We start from the raw sequence: 15,945 nt of genomic DNA on the forward strand, positions 1-15,945 counted from the left end.
AAGGAGTGAGAGAAGCAGCCCCTCCAACCTAAGAAGCAGGGGACTTGCTGCAGACAAGAACGCTTCCCTCCCCACTGCCCACTTCTAGACAGCCCTGTCTCCAGCAGCCCACTCCACGCCTGCCAGAACCACCAGTCCCCTCAACCGCCTGCAGGCAGGCAGAACAATGAGACTTCTGGATCAAACACAGACACTAGTAAATAAATAAAGGAATAAACAAGAAATCTAAGGTTGTCACAGTGCTGCGGCTGCTCTGCAGCACACTGCAGGCTCCCTGCCACACTGCAGCCTTCAGAGTTGAAACTGAAAAGATGTTTTGAACCAGTCCCCTGTAACCTCTCCACTGGTCCCAGCAGCACCATGATGGACACAAAGAGGAGACGAAAGTCACTGCCACTCCTTGCCAAGCCTTCACTTTGCTCCTTCGCACTATGAATGTAATGAATGGTTCTTTATTTTACAGCTGTACTAATGCCAGTGCAAAAAAACCCAATGACCGTGGGCAAACACATCACCAGTCATTGACAAAAGCTCAGACCAAACTTGGGGAGCAAAGGTGTTGGGATCCCACACCTGCTGGACTCACACAGGACATAGTTAGAAAATCAGAGCCCAGCTCTGAAGCAGGGTGCCTCCAGTGCAATAGCAGAACTGTGGTCTCAGCAGCATCAGGAGAGATTCTATTGATTTAGCAAGCAAGACAAATTCAACACATTCTCATCCTAAGAAATAAAAGAAATTAAACTAAAGGAGCTAAAGGCATGTGGGACTATCGTCTTCTCTCCCAAGCTGCTTAGCAGCTACATGAAACCCTTTGAACTCTGATACACTCACCACACTCAGAGTGCATCACACTCGGGTGTATTACCCAGCTGCAGGTTCCTCCCTGAAATGAGCAGGTACCAACGGCCCCTGCCTAAGCCCTGTCCTGCCCCTGCTCAGAGCCTGCCATGACTGAGGGTCCACAGCAGTACCTCTAACAAAGAACACCGTCTCTCACTTGGCTTGCTGGGGTTATCATCTCTCACTTCCCACCCTCCTCCTTCCTCCCAGCGTTCTCTTGAGTCAAGCTCATTCCAACACCTCCTTCCTCGACCTCACATTCTCTCTGTTTCAAGACAAGGAATTACAACCATTTAGATCCAAGCATCACAGTTTAAACGCTGTGGCACAGTTCAGCCACAGACCTGCTGAGCTTAAAACTGACACAAGTGTGCACACGTTAATTCTTGCATTCCTGTAATCCTGCTTTTTACCCCTCTTCCCATCAGACTCTGACCTTTCAGTTTTAGATTTAAGACAGAAAATATACTTAAATAAATAAATAAAACACCACACCAGGAACCAGGTGGATTTGTTTTACTAACACAGCAACCGGCTTCAAGCAGCCTGGGCTAGTGGAAGGTAGGTGGGGTGGAACTAGGTGAGCTTTAAAGTCCCTTCTAACCCAAATCACTGCGTGATTCTGTGAGGGGGAGACCCCCTCTGTGAGGCTGGAGACCCCCCTGCAGTCCTGATCCAGCTCTGGGGCAACAGCACAAGAGGGACGTGGAGCTGCTGGAGCGAGACCAGAGGAGGAAATGGAGATGATGCGAGGGCTGGAGCAGCTCTGCTCTGGAGCCAGGCTGAGAGAGCTGGGCTGGTTCCACCTGCACAAGAGAAGGCTCCTCAAGGGGAGACCTTAGAGCAGCTCCAGTGCCTAAAGGGGCTACAGGAAACCTGGAGAGGGGCCTTGGGTAACGGCCTGCAGGAACACCAAACAGGAGGGAAACCCTCGCCTTCTCGTGGCCCCATCCAGCAAAAAGTTCCAGGGCCTTTTAGGCCATGAAAGGCACACACTTTAAGAACACAATAATCAAGGGCTGGAGCCAGGACTAACAGAACCAGCGCTGAGGGAAAACCTTGGCAAGGCTGTCACACAGAAAGCCTGCCTGGCAGCAAGGAACACTGCTACAACATTCCCAGGGGAGCTCTTAAAGTTCATGGATTACACCAATGAAGAGCTCAAGTTCACACCCACGGAGCTCTGGAAGCAGTACTGCAGGGGCAAGAGGACAGCTACAAAAGCTGACAACTTGGCCCTTACTTCAGGCTCATCTGTCACTGACACCACAGGCAAGAACCACCTGGCTTGTTCAGAAAACTGGATTAGACCTCAGGCTGCCCACAGGAACAGCACTTGGCTCCTTGCAAAACAGCCTTCTGCAGGACTAAAACATACAGGAGAAACCGGCACAGAGAGCAGACCTCCACGCAGCTACTCCTGAACACAAGGCAAGAGGAGAACCCTGCTAGTGCACGTGGGCATCTTCCTGCTCCAGCTACAAAGTCTGCCTGCCACAACCCAGCTGAAGAGATGCTGACAGCGCTGCAGTTTGCTCAGCCCGCAGATGAAAGGCCCTGCCAGTCTTACACAGCACGGGATACTCTCACTGCTCTCAGTCACACGGAGAATGGCTTGGAGCATTTGCAAGTGAGCACAAAGACAAACACTGGAACCTTGGATTGAGTCATCTGTGAACCAGCAAACACCCCAACAGCAAGAAAACCTCCTTAGAAGTAGCTGCTAGTGTCAACAGAAACACAAGCCCCAGACCCCCTCCAGTGAAGCACAAAAGCCTGAAGCAAAAAGCAGACAGCGGTTGAAGCATGACAGCTGAGAGATGGCCATCTTGGCAATCCCTTACCCCTCAGCACTGCCAGAGGAAGCGTCCTGATCAAGAGCAAATCTCATGGCATGTATTTTCAGCAAGTGTCCCTGAAATGGGGAAGGCCCCTGAGAAGCTCTCTCGGAAGCGAGGCTTTTACTCCTGGAACAGAAACCTCTGTGACTATGCCAGAACCAGCTGGAAGGAAGTCTCCATCCACACATCCATCCCCACGCAGCAGAGTAACAGAAGGTCCCTCACGTTATGCTGAGGCAGCAGGTACTAGCTGCCAGCCAAAGGAAGGATGCTATTCAAGCAGACCTGCAGCTCAGCCTCCACAGGGGGAATCCTGCATTTTCTTTCCTGTCAAAAGTCAGTGCTGAGGGTTTTGGACGTACACAACAGCATTTGAAAACCCAAATTCATGCAGACACGTAATAAGGGAAGACTTGGGCTGCTATCCAACCACCTCACTCTGCCAGGGTGCTGCACATCTGGGAAATACAAGTGGCTAAATGATCCTACCAACATCCCATTTTCCTGTAGTTCAATATCAGCCAGAATCCTCATGGATAAAACAATTCCCACATCGCAACTCTAAAAATACATCTGCAGGGCTCCAGGGCTTGAAGGTTGCTTCCCCTAGCTAGAACATCCCTGCTGGGCTGGAGGGAAAGCTTTACAGCAGCTCATTAAACCACAGCTCCATCTGCTGCACAGTTCTGCCAAGGTTGGTTTGATTTGGGAAACTTCCTTCCACACACCATACAGATTGATTCCCAAAGGAAACAAAAGAGAACTAACGATGTGCCTGTCTCCGCCCAAAAGGCACTCCCTCACAGTTGAACATTGGGCCATACAGTCACACTTTTACTGCTTTCTTCCCTGCTAGGGTAATCACAACTAAAGTCCAGGTAAATGTGATTTAAGCAGCAACCCAAAGCCCCACTTGCCAAAAGCACAGGCCAGAAAGGATGGAGGAATTCGGCACTTCACCCTCTGAAGGGGGACACAGCCCAGTTCCATGCACACAACCACACCAACTGCTTTGCCACCAAAGCCTTGTGCTTCACACCTAGGCTTCTCCTGCATGTTTGTTCACAGCAGATGAGACATAACAGTTCTCTTCCTTTAAAACCTACCAACCCATCCTTGTTTGGCCACTGCTGATGGCTCACAGGGACCAGCCCAACTGAGCCCTACACAGGGAGCACAGATCCAGCCCCACGCTGCCACCACACACTGGCAAAGGCTCTGCCAGTGGCAAAGAGGAACATCATTTCCTTGGGCAAAAGCTTCACTGCATTATTACAAGAAAATGGTTTTCACAATTACATTGAAAAAAATCCAGATGGTTGGGAACACATGTTAGCACTCCATGCAACACAGAAACAGTTTCATGACATGTTATAGCATCCAGCTCTTTCTGTAGAGCTGAGAGAATGCTACTTCTGTTCTCTTAGTGCCACTCTCTTCTGTTGAGAGAGCTTTCTGGAAAGATTGCATCTCATCTGCACATCCACAGCACCTACCAAAATGCAGTCCCCATCTCATGCCAAGCCTCTGCAACCCAACAGCAAGAGAGGGACGTCAGAAGAGCACCTCTGACACACAAACGAGGACAGGTGAAGACTGGGCCTGATTTGGCAACACAAGTATCAGCAAAGGAAGCAAAACTGTGGCTCACCTTGTAGCAGGAAAGAAAAAGCAGCTCCCACTCTCCAAAGCTGCTCTTCACACAGAGCAGGGGGACACTGGACAAGGTGAGCATGTGCTGGCACTTGAGAGCCACCTACAAACTGCACTGACCACTGCAAGCAAGAACCTGGAGAGCTGCTGCAGCTGCAGGCCCAGCCTGCGGGGCTTGTCCCACAGAACACCAGTGCAGCCAAACACAAGCTCCAGCCTGAGCTTACCTTTAAAGGAACTTTGCTTTCTTCCGCCCTTATTTAGCAGGGACTCCCAAGTCCTACCCAGAAAAGGCAAGCCTCAAGAGCTCTTGTAATGTTATTTATGAATTATAACCCTTTTCAATGGACAAGATTTAGAGAAGAAAGATTTGAAGGAAAGGGACAAGTGTCCCTCTGACAAATCCAGATTTAATGAAGTTTCTTTTCTGAGCCACAGCAGCAGAGGTCAAAGCCCAGCCCAGCCCAGCCAAATGAGCTGCTGCAGATGAAAGCACAGGGCTCCTACAGGAATCTTTCACACCTTAAAAGTTCCAGGAAGTTTTTGGAGAGCTCTAAACCCCTGTATCAATTTTAGTTGATTTTAAATCTGACCGTTAAGTACCCCAGCCTCATGCAGGTAGCTTAAAATACAGCTAACAATTCTTGGGGACTCCAACAAGTTTCTGCCTGCAACTCAAAACTGCAGACAACCCTTTTTCTGTAAGCCTTATACCTTAAGCACCTTGTATCTTAACACTCACTGCCTCATTTCAAATAGGACTTCACCACAAGTTTCTTCATCCAGTGTCAGCATTGTTTGGTCTTCCACAGCCCTCACAGGCTCACAAAGGAGGTGATGGGCACTCCCAGGGCCCGTGAACAGCTTCCCATTGAGCGCCTTTTCAGGGGAGAGTGCCAAAGGGGATGAGGAAACATCCCCCCTGGCAAATGCACACAGAAGGAAACAAACTTCTTGACCATGTATTGTCTCCTGTAAACCCCATCTCAGTCTTGCTCTCTGTCTCTCTCACACACACACCCCTTTTTCTTTACATTGCAAATGTGACTCTCAGCATCATTACATTTTCCTTTGGGAAACCAAGAACATTAACCTCAAAACTGTGTCCAGAGAATATGCCCATTTGATGGCTTCCCAGCCCAGCAACAGAAAATTAGGGTATTACCATCACTATTACTCATGCCTGCAGTTTAGAAATACAAAGGTTAACAAAGCCATTTCATTCCCTGGAAACAAGTCTAGATTGAGCTGTCTTTCCAGTCTACAAGGGGGCCTCCAGTCTCTAGGGGGCCTCCAAGGATGCTGGAGGGGGACTCTTCACTAGGGACTGCAGTGATAGGACAAGGGGTAACGGCTTAAAACTTAAACAGGGGAAGTTGAGATTGGACAGAAGGAAGAAGTTCCTTACTTTTGCACAGATCCAACACGTGCAAATCTCTCGAGCCACAAAGCTCCATGGCAAGGGCCAAATCACCTCCAAGTGACAAAAACAGGAGAAAAGCAGGCCAAAATACCCCAAACAACCCCCAAAATAGGCCAAAACCACCCCAAAATCACCTTGTCCTGCTTCTCCTATGGGACACAGGTCAGAGCCCCAAAACTGGACAAAACCACCCCAAAACCACCTTGTCCTGTTTCTCCTGTGGGATACAAGTTTAGAACCCCAAAACTGGGCAAAACCACCCCAAAACCACCCCAAAACCACCTTGTCCTATTTCTCCTGTGGGATACAAGTTCAGAACCCCAAAACAGGCTCAAAAAAGGACAAAAACAACCAAAACCTATTTAAAACCACCCCCAAAACAACCCCAAACCACCCTAAAACAGAACAAAAAAACACCTTGTCCTGCTTCTGCTGTGGGATACAGGCTCAGAGCCCCAAAACAGACCCAAAATAGGCCAAAAAGAGGAAAAAAACACACCAAAACACCCAAAACCACCCCTAAAACAGCCCAAGCCAACCCCAAAACCACCTTGTCCTGCTTCTCTTACGGGATACAGGGTCAGAGCCTCAAAACAGACCCAAAACAGGACAAAACTAGCAAAATCAGCCACAAAACACCACCAAACGACCCCCAAACCACCCCAAAACCAACTTGTGAGGCTTCTCCTCTGGGATACAGGGTCAGACCCCAAAACAGCCCCAAAACAGGCCAAAACCACCCCAAAACATCCAAAACAGCCCCAAAACCACCCCCAAAAAACCTTGTTCTGCTTCTCCTATGGGATACAGGGTCAGAGCCCCAAAACAGGACAAAAACAAGCCAAAAGCAGGCCAAAACACCCAAAACAACCCCCAAAACAAGCCAAAACCACCCCAAAATAACCTTGTCCTGCTTCTCATGGGACACAGGTCAGAGCCCCAAAATAGGAAAAAAACAACCCAAAACCACCTTGAACTGTTTCTCCTGTGGGATACAGGCTCAGAGACCCAAAACAGACCCAAAACAGATCCAAAACACCCCAAAAACCACCCCAAGGAAACCTTGTCCTGCTTCTCCTATGGGACACAGAGTCAGAGCCCCAAAACAGCCCTAAAACAGGACAAAAACAACCCAAAACACCCCAAAAACACCTTGGCCTGCTCCTCCTACGTGATACAGGGTAAGAGGCCCAAAAGAGCCCCAAAACAGACCAAAACCAGGCGAAAAGCAGACCAAAACACCCAAAGCAAACCCCAAAACATGCCAAACCACCCCAAAACCACCGTGTCCTCCTTCTCCTAAGGGACACAGGGTCAGAGCCCCAAAACAGACCCAAAATAGCCCCAAAAGAGGTCAAAAACAGATGAAAACAAGGCCAAAACAAGCCAAAGCAAACCCCAAAACAACCCCAAACCACCCCAAAACCACCTTGACCTGCTTCTCCTATGGGATACAGGGTCAGAGCTTCCAAACAGACCCAAAACAGGACAAAAACAGTCATAAACCCCCAAAAGAGCCCCAAAACACCCCAAAACCACCTTGTCCTGCTTCTGAGATACAGGGTCAGAGCCCCAAAACACCCCAAAAACAGGACAAAAACCACACCAAAACCACACCAAAACCACCTTGTCCTCCTTCTCCTGTGGGATACAGGCTCAGAGCCCCAAAACAGACCCAAAACAGACCCAAAACACCCCAAAAACAACCCCAAAGCCACCTTGTCCTGCTTCTCCAATGGGACACAGGGTCAGAGCCCCAAAACAGACCCAAAATAGCCTCAAAACAGGCCAAAAACAGGCAAAAACAAAGCCAAAGCACCCAAAAACCACCCCAAAATCACTTTCTCCTGCTTCTCTTATGGGATACAGGGACAAAGCCCACCAAAAAAGACCCAAAACAGGCCAAAAACAACCCAAAACCACCTTGTCCTGCTTCTTCTAGTGCATACAGGGTAAGAGGCCCAAAACAGACCCAAAACAGGCCAATAACAGGCCAAAACACCCAAAGCAAACCCCCAAAACACCCCAAAACCACCTTGTCCTGCTTCTCCAATGGCATACAGGGTCAGAGCCCCAAAACAGGACAAAAACAGGAGAAAAGCAGGCCAAAACACCCCAAACAACCCCCAAAATGGGCCAAAACCACCCCAAAATCACCTTGTCCTGCTTCTCCTATGGGACACAGGTCAGAGCCCCAAAACTGGACAAAACCACCCCAAAACCACCTTGTCCTGTTTCTCCTGTGGGACACAAGTTCTGAACCCCAAAACAGGCTCAAAAAAGTACAAAAACCACCAAAAACTGTTGAAAAACACCCCCAAAACAACCCCAAACCACCATAAAAACACCAAAAAAACACCTTGTCCTGCTTCTGCTGTGGGATACAGGCTCAGAGCCCCAAAACAGACCCAAAACAGGCCAAAAAGAGGAAAAAAACACACCAAAACACCCAAAACCACCCCTAAAACAGACCAAGCCAACCCCAAAACCACCTTGTCCTGCTTCTCTTATGGGATACAGGGTCAGAGCCTCAAAACAGACCCAAAACAGGACAAAACCAGCAAAATCAGCCACAAAACACCACCAAACGACCCCCAAACCACCCCAAAACCAACTTGTGAGGCTTCTCCTCTGGGATACAGGTTCAGACCCCAAAACAGCCCCAAAACAGGCCAAAACCACCCCAAAACATCCAAAATAGCCCCAAAACCACCCCAAAAAAAACTTTGTCCTGCTTCTCCTATGGGATACAGGGTCAGAGCCCCAAAACAGACCCAAACCACCCCAAAACTGCCTTGTCCTGCTTCTCCTGCGGGATACATTGTCAGAGCCCAAAACCAGGCCAAAAAAAGGACAAAACCAGGCCAAAACCACCCCAAAACCAGCTCTTCCTGCTTCTTCTATGGGATACAGGATCAGAGCCCCAAAACAGCCCCAAAACAGCCCCAAAACAGGACAAAAATAAGCCAAAAGCAGGCCAAAACCAACCCAAAACAGACCAAAACCAGCCCAAAACCACCTTGTAGAGTTTCTGCTATAGATACATGGTCAGAGCCCCAAAACAGCTTCAAAACAGGACAAAAACACTCCAAAACCCCCCAAACAGCCCCAAAACAGGACAAAAACAACCCAAAACACACAAAACCACTCCCAAACCACTCCCCCAAACCACACCAAAACCACCTTGTCCTGCTTCTCCTACGGGATACAGGTTCAGAACCACAAACCAGCCACAAAACCCCAAACCAACCACAAAACCACCCTAAAACAACCCCAAAATCACCTTGTCCTGCTTCTCCTATGGGACACGGGGTCAGAGCCCCAAAACAGGCTTAAAACAGGTGAAAACACTCCCAAAGCAGTCCAAAGCACCTGTCCTGCTTCTAATATGGGATGCAGGGTCAGAGGCCCTAAACACCCCAAAACCAGTACAAAACTACCCCAAAACCACCTTGTCCTGCTTCACCTGTGGGATACAGGGTCAGAGCCCCAAAACAGACCCAAAACAGGACAAAACCACTCCAAACCACCCAAAACCACTCCCAAAACACCCCCAAAACACCCCCAAAACACCCCCAAAACACCCCAAACCACCTTGTCCTGCTGCTCCTATGGGTGGCACCCAGTGAGAACCCAAAACAGCCCCAAATCACCCCAACCCCCCCCAAAATGGAACCTTCTGGAGGTCGCTGTGGAGCTGCTTTAGCCTGGCCTCGAGCTGCGACACCTTCTGGGGTAGGTCCAAGGCTGGGGTGGGGGGGTTAAAGGGCAATGGAGGGGTGCACTGGGGCGTCCCCATATTGGGGGGGGGTCCCAGACCCACATGTGGGGGTCCCAGCCCCACATACAAGGGGGACATGAGGGGGGTCTCCATATAGGGGGGTCCCTGGACCTGATGGGGGGGCGCCCCCCCACGGCCTCTCCAGGGGTAGGGGGGGGGTCGGGGCTCAGCACCGGTTCCATAAGAGAGAACAGGGACACAACCCTTTGCACTGGGGGGTGGCACGTCAGCACCCCAAAACCAGACCAAACCAGCCTAAAATACCCCAAAGCCACCCCTAAACAGCCAAAATACCACAAAACCAGACCAAAACAGCCAAAATACACCCAAACCAGCCCAAAATATCCCCAAAACCATCCCAAAACACCCCAAAACATTCCAAGACACCCCTACAACACCCCAAAGCAGTCCAAAACACCCCCAGACCAGCCAAAAATATCTGCAAAACAGCCCAAAACATCCCAAAACACCCACAAAGCAGTCTCAAACACCCCAAACCACTCCAAAACCACTCCAAAACACCCCTGAAACAGCTCAAAACACCCCAAAACCACCCCAAACCCCCTCCACAACAGTTTAACACCCCCAAAGCACCCTGAAACAACCCCAAGCACCCTCAAAACACCAGAAAACACCCCAAAACACCCCTAAAAGAGCCCAAAACACCCAAAGCACCCTGAAAACCAGGCCAAAACAGCCCCAAAACTCATAGAGGAACCACACAGGGGTCACAGAGCAGTCACAGAGGTGTCAGAGTGTCATAGAGGAGTCATAGGGGAGTCAGAGAGGGGTCATAGAGGACTCAAATAGGGGTCAATGAATGGTCATAGATGGGCCAGAGAGGAGTCAGAGATGCCAGGGATGGGGCAGCCACAGCTCCTCTGGGCAAGAGTCTGCGACTCTCTCCCTAGCCTGGATATGAGGAATATTTTCCTAAGGTGATACGAAACAAAAAAAAAAAAATAATTGAAATTAAATCTTTTTCCACATGGAACCATTGTGAGTCCTTAAAAATTATCATCGATCTGAAAAAACCTCTGACATTTCAGGCAAATAACAGGCTCATAATTATCTGAATAATGCTCAGTGCACAGATTAAAAGGGAACAGCACAGCACCTCAGACTGCCTCACAGCTTAGCATAGCACAGCACGGCATGGCACAGAACAGCAGAGCACAGCACAGCTCTGGAGATCCTCCTGCTCTGATATCCCAGTATCTGGAGGTGAACTCACCCCCAGCCCGCAGTGCGGATCATCGGGCCCACGTTCTGGGGAGATGCTGTCTCAGGCAGTGGGCTGTGTCCCCTCTGCCTTGACAAACTGCCACCACAATCCACAAGTGGCCCGTGCCCACTGCGCCCAGAGCCTGGGATGCAAAGCACAGAATTACAAGGGTGTCCCGGTCACACGGGGAACCCCAAATGTGGTTTTACACAGGGTTCTCACGCCCTTCAAACGCTCACGTACCACACATTTGGACAAAGACCAGCGCCCTCACTACCAATGACCAGTCCTGGTCAAACTCTGCCAGGCGCTCACGCTACTTCTGCTGCACTCCTGCTCTTGGCTATTGATGCAGATGCCCCTGGGGCCCCATGGGGAACCATGAGGACATCATCCCCAACACCCATGGTATGAGTGCCTTGCTCAGTGCTCCCCTGATGTGCCTGAGAACGTGGGGGAAGGCAGCTGCCCCAAGGAGCCAGCAGCGGTGGCAGGGCTGGCAGACAATGAGGACACCATCCCCAACACCTATGACATGAGGGCACTCACAGACACTGAAAAGGAACTAATACTTAAAGCCGCCAGAACTCATGTTCAGGCATTAATCGCTGCACAGGCATTGCAAGGAAAGGCAGACGATTCTGACCCTGCAGTTAAACCACAATGGGATTAGAATAACCCCAACCATTATCAACTTCTCACAAGGTATCGAACACGGATTGCATTTAGATTGGAACAAGCAATTCCTAAGTCTGTCCGTGAATTGGGGAGCTTTATATGCTGTCAAACAAAACACAGGTGAAACTCCTACGGAATTTCTGGATAGATTACGGGAGGCAATGCAAAAATGAGCTACCCTGGACCCTTCCGGAGCCCTGGGAAGGCAGCAGCTGATACCCGTCTTTCGAGGACAATCCTCAGATGATATTAGAAAGAAACTAGAAAACCTTAGAGCAGAGCACCAGAAAGATATTGAAAGGCTTACTGAGGAAGCACGGAGGGTGTACCGCAACCGAGACGGTAATGAAAGGAAAAAGCTAAGTCAAGCAATTACTCATGCGACCACTGCGGCCTTAAGGTAAGGAAACTATCAGGGAAATGGGAAAACTCAAGGCACATGGGAAGATTGCTTTTGGGGTCGTAGAATGAGGGCCCCTAATAATAGGGTACGGCCTAATCAGTCTGCTTTTTGTAAACAGGCAGGGCACTGGAAAAGCCAGTGTCCCAGACTGAGAAGGGAGGAGGGACACCTCCCACGCCCTGCTGAATCAGAAATAGAATAGGGGGGACCAGAGGGTCGAACCCCGGCCAACCCCCTGCTTATAATGAAGCTGGGGAAAGAAGACACAAACTTAGCAGCATTTCTAGTAGACACCGGAGCTACGTTTGCTGTGTTAAATCAACAATTAGCTTTGATTGATAACGAATCTTTAAATGGGATTGGGGCGACAGGCCAGCCACAGAAGGTACCATACATGCAACCTCGCCGGTATAAAATGGGTAAAATGATAGGAACGCATGCATTTTTATATATGCCAAATGCCCCAAAATCATTCTTAGGAAGGGATCTATTAGAAAAATTGGAAGCAGAGATCAAGTTTAAAAATGGTGAAATACAAAGTAGAGACGATCACTTAATCGAAATGTTTAGTTCTAATCCAGCCACAGGTAACAAAACAGGTCCCCTTGGACATCCTGGATCACGTCTACCCAGGAGTGCGGGCCGACGGAATACCAGGTAAGGCAAAGCACGCCAAACCGATCCAAGTCAGGCTGAAGCCCCAGGCACAACTGGTAAGAATCAAACAATACCCCCTCAAACTAGGGGACCGGAAAGGAATTAAACCTGTAATAGATTCCTTTCTCAAATTTGGCCTTTTAGTAGAATGGAAACCTGAATATAACACCCCCGTTTTGCCAATCCACAAACCGGATGGGAAAAGTTAGGGATTAGTACAAGACCTAAGAGCTACCAATAAGATAACAGAAGACCTTTATCCTGCAGTGGCCAACCCTTATACTTTGTTAACAAAACTAAGAGAGAATCTTGTTTGGTTTACTGTTTTAGACTTAAAAGATACCTTCTTCTGCCTGCCCTTGGAGCCAGAGAGCCAAAAATTGTTTGCTTTTGAATGGGAAAATGCAGAGTCAGGTCGGAAACCCCAACTCACCTGCACTGTGTTACCCCAAGGCTTCAAAAATAGCCCAACCTTATTTGGAAATGAATGGGCAAAAGACCTTGAGGACTGGACGGCACCCACTGCAGAAGGACTTTTGCTCCAATATGTGGACGACCTGTGATAGCCACCGAAACCTCAAACAGCTGTGAGGAATGGACAGTATGCCTGTTAAATTTTCTGGGACTTAAAGGATATAAGGTATCTCAGCAGAAGGCACGAATAATGAAGCAAGAAGTCACCTACCTGGGCTATGAGGTCTCAGGGGGCAGCAGAGATTAGGACAAGAACGCAAAGAAACGATCTGCCAAACCCCTCAGCCCAAGACACCTAAGGAACTTGGGACATTTCTCGGCATGACACGTTTGTGTCGACTCTGGATCTAGAATTAGGGTACGGTAGGAAAACCCCTATACCAATTGCGGCAAGCACAAACAAGGGAATTACAGTGGACTGGGGAAGCAAAACAGGCATTTAAGGAATTAAAGAAGGAATTACTAGGGGGCCCCAGCCCTCGGACTGCCACATGTCACCAAACCCTTTTTGGGTTATTTTCACATGAGAGACAAGGCGTAGCCCTCGCAGTCCTAGCTCAAAATGCAGGACCCCAGAAAAGGGCTCTAGCTTACTTCTCAAAGCAACTAGATGAAGTAAGCAAAGGATGGCCTGGATGCTTACGGGCCGTAGCAGCCATAGTCCTAAATATCCAGGAAGCTCAAAGATGTACCATGGGACAAAAGATGACCGTCCTGGTATCACATCCCATATCTGCGCTGCTGGAACAAAGGGGGGCACTGGCTGTCTCCCTCTCCGTTCCTTGAGTACCAAGCGATATTGCTAGAACCAGATGACGTAGATACAGGCACTACTAATATTGTCAACCCAGCCTCTTTTCTCAGACAATTTCTCATTTGACATAAGGATACTTCTTCAGCTTCTTACAGAGCTGTCCGTATCTTGATTTGTCTGCTGTTGTGCTTGGGAAAAGTACTGCAAAAGGGGGCTTTGAATGTTAATAACATGAACACGTGGTTTTTATTAAGCAGAGGATAGTGAGAATAGTATGAGGAAGAGATTACTCAACAGTAATAAAAAAGCCCCCTGAAATTGACACTTGTAACTAGCTGGTTTTTAACTATTCTTTTTCACAAATCTGATTACAGATTTAGGTGAAAGTCCAGCCGATCCCTGAAGTATGTGTTTAACTTCAGCCACACACTGTACTTTAAATACATCCTTACCTATTTTAACTCCGGATTTAAAAAAAAAAAAAGCTAATGAATTTCCAGTGCACATAACCTTTAAAAAGTAAACCTTTGTGATCTTGCTTTTATATTTAAATTTTGATCAAATTCTTCACAAACCCCATGCAATTTCAAACAAGTAACAACCTGCAGGTAACGTTTGAAGTTTTCTTAAATGTTTTGCCAAGGTGATACTTCAGCTTTTAACTCTGCATGTTATTTAATCTTTCAGAAATTATTACAATAGATTTGCTGTAACAATGAAAGACTCTAGAATACATTCATGTGTTAAATAGGCAATCACTAGTCAGGATCTACTTAAAGTGAATATTTTTACAAGGTAATAATCTCACCGGCTCCATTTGAAGAAAAGGAAACACTTCTGTAACCTGAGGGTGACTGAGGACTGCTGCAGGTTGCCCAGAGGCGTTGTGGAAACCATCCTCGGATCCTCTAAAGCTGGCTGGGTATGGTTCAGTGAAATCAGATAAAATTAATAAAAACAAAGTCTATGATTGGACAAGACTTCCTTCAGAGCTCCCGTCCGACCTCAGCCACTGTGTGATTCTGGGATTCCACCAGACTCCATGGCAGTGCATTCTTTTTTGCCCACTTTCTTATTTAGATACCTAAAAAAAAAAACAAACAAACCAAGCAGACTGACTTTATACAGATATCAAAATAAAATCTATGAATCAGAGCCAAAAAGACATGTATTGCCTTCTTTGAGTATAAAGTGACCTGAGGTGACAACTTCACCTACAGATTTCCAGATTTAAAGCAGGGGGGATTTCACCTTACTAATCTTCTAAAAAAAAGGTCATAATTTTATATTTAAAAAAAAAAAAACAAACAAAATTGTAGACCTCAAAGAACGATTTGTGTTTGAAGGGGCTTTTAAAGATCATCTAGTCCAACCTTCTTACCACGAGCTTACCATTTCACTAGGTCAGGTTGTGCAAAGCTCATCCAACCTGACCTTGAACACTTCCAAAGATGGGGCATCAACAGCTTTTTGGGAAAGCTTTCCCAGTTTCTTACCACCCTTGTAAAAAGGTGTGTGTGTAAAACCTTTTAAAAAAAAAAAAAAAAAACAACTTGTGAAAAAACCTTGTAACACCTTGTGAAAAGGTGTGTGTAGGTCCTTGTAAAAACCATCTTCATTATATGCAATCTAAACCTACCCTCTTTCAGATAAAAACAAATTGCCCCTTGTCCTGTCACTTCAGGCTCATCAAAAAGCCTCTGTCTTTTGTATAAGCCCCCTTTAAGTACTGAAAAAGGGCAATAAAGTGTTCCCAGAGCCTTCTCTTCTCCAGGCTGAGCAAGCCCAACTCTCGCAGCCTTTTCTCGTAACAGAGGTGCTCCATCCCTGTGATTACTTTTGTGGCCCTCTGCTCTGGACCTGTACTGAGGACTCCAGAGCTGAACACAGTACTCTGGATGGGATCTTGCATGAGCAGAGTAGAGGAAGAATCACCCCTACCTGCTGGCCACACTTCTTTTTATGAAGCCCAGATAAGAGATGGCATTAAAAAAGGAAATGGAATTAACTTTAAACACAACTGACAATGAAACATAAATGTTATCAAAATTAAGAAAATATTTGTTCATTATTATTTAAAACAAAAAGAGCTCAATTGTTTGTACAAGTCTCAGAATAGAAGGATCTCTTATACTTTAGAAGGGAAAATACAGGAGTAGTAACCAAATTCAACAATAAAAATTGTGATTCATCTGTGACATATGGAAATTCAG

This window comes from Pezoporus flaviventris, unplaced genomic scaffold (assembly GCF_033815535.1).
Source record: "Pezoporus flaviventris isolate CSIRO_AGI_PZ_B2104156 unplaced genomic scaffold, CSIRO_AGI_Pfla_v1 ptg000074l, whole genome shotgun sequence".
In the NCBI taxonomy this organism is placed as follows: Eukaryota; Metazoa; Chordata; class Aves; order Psittaciformes; family Psittacidae; genus Pezoporus; species Pezoporus flaviventris.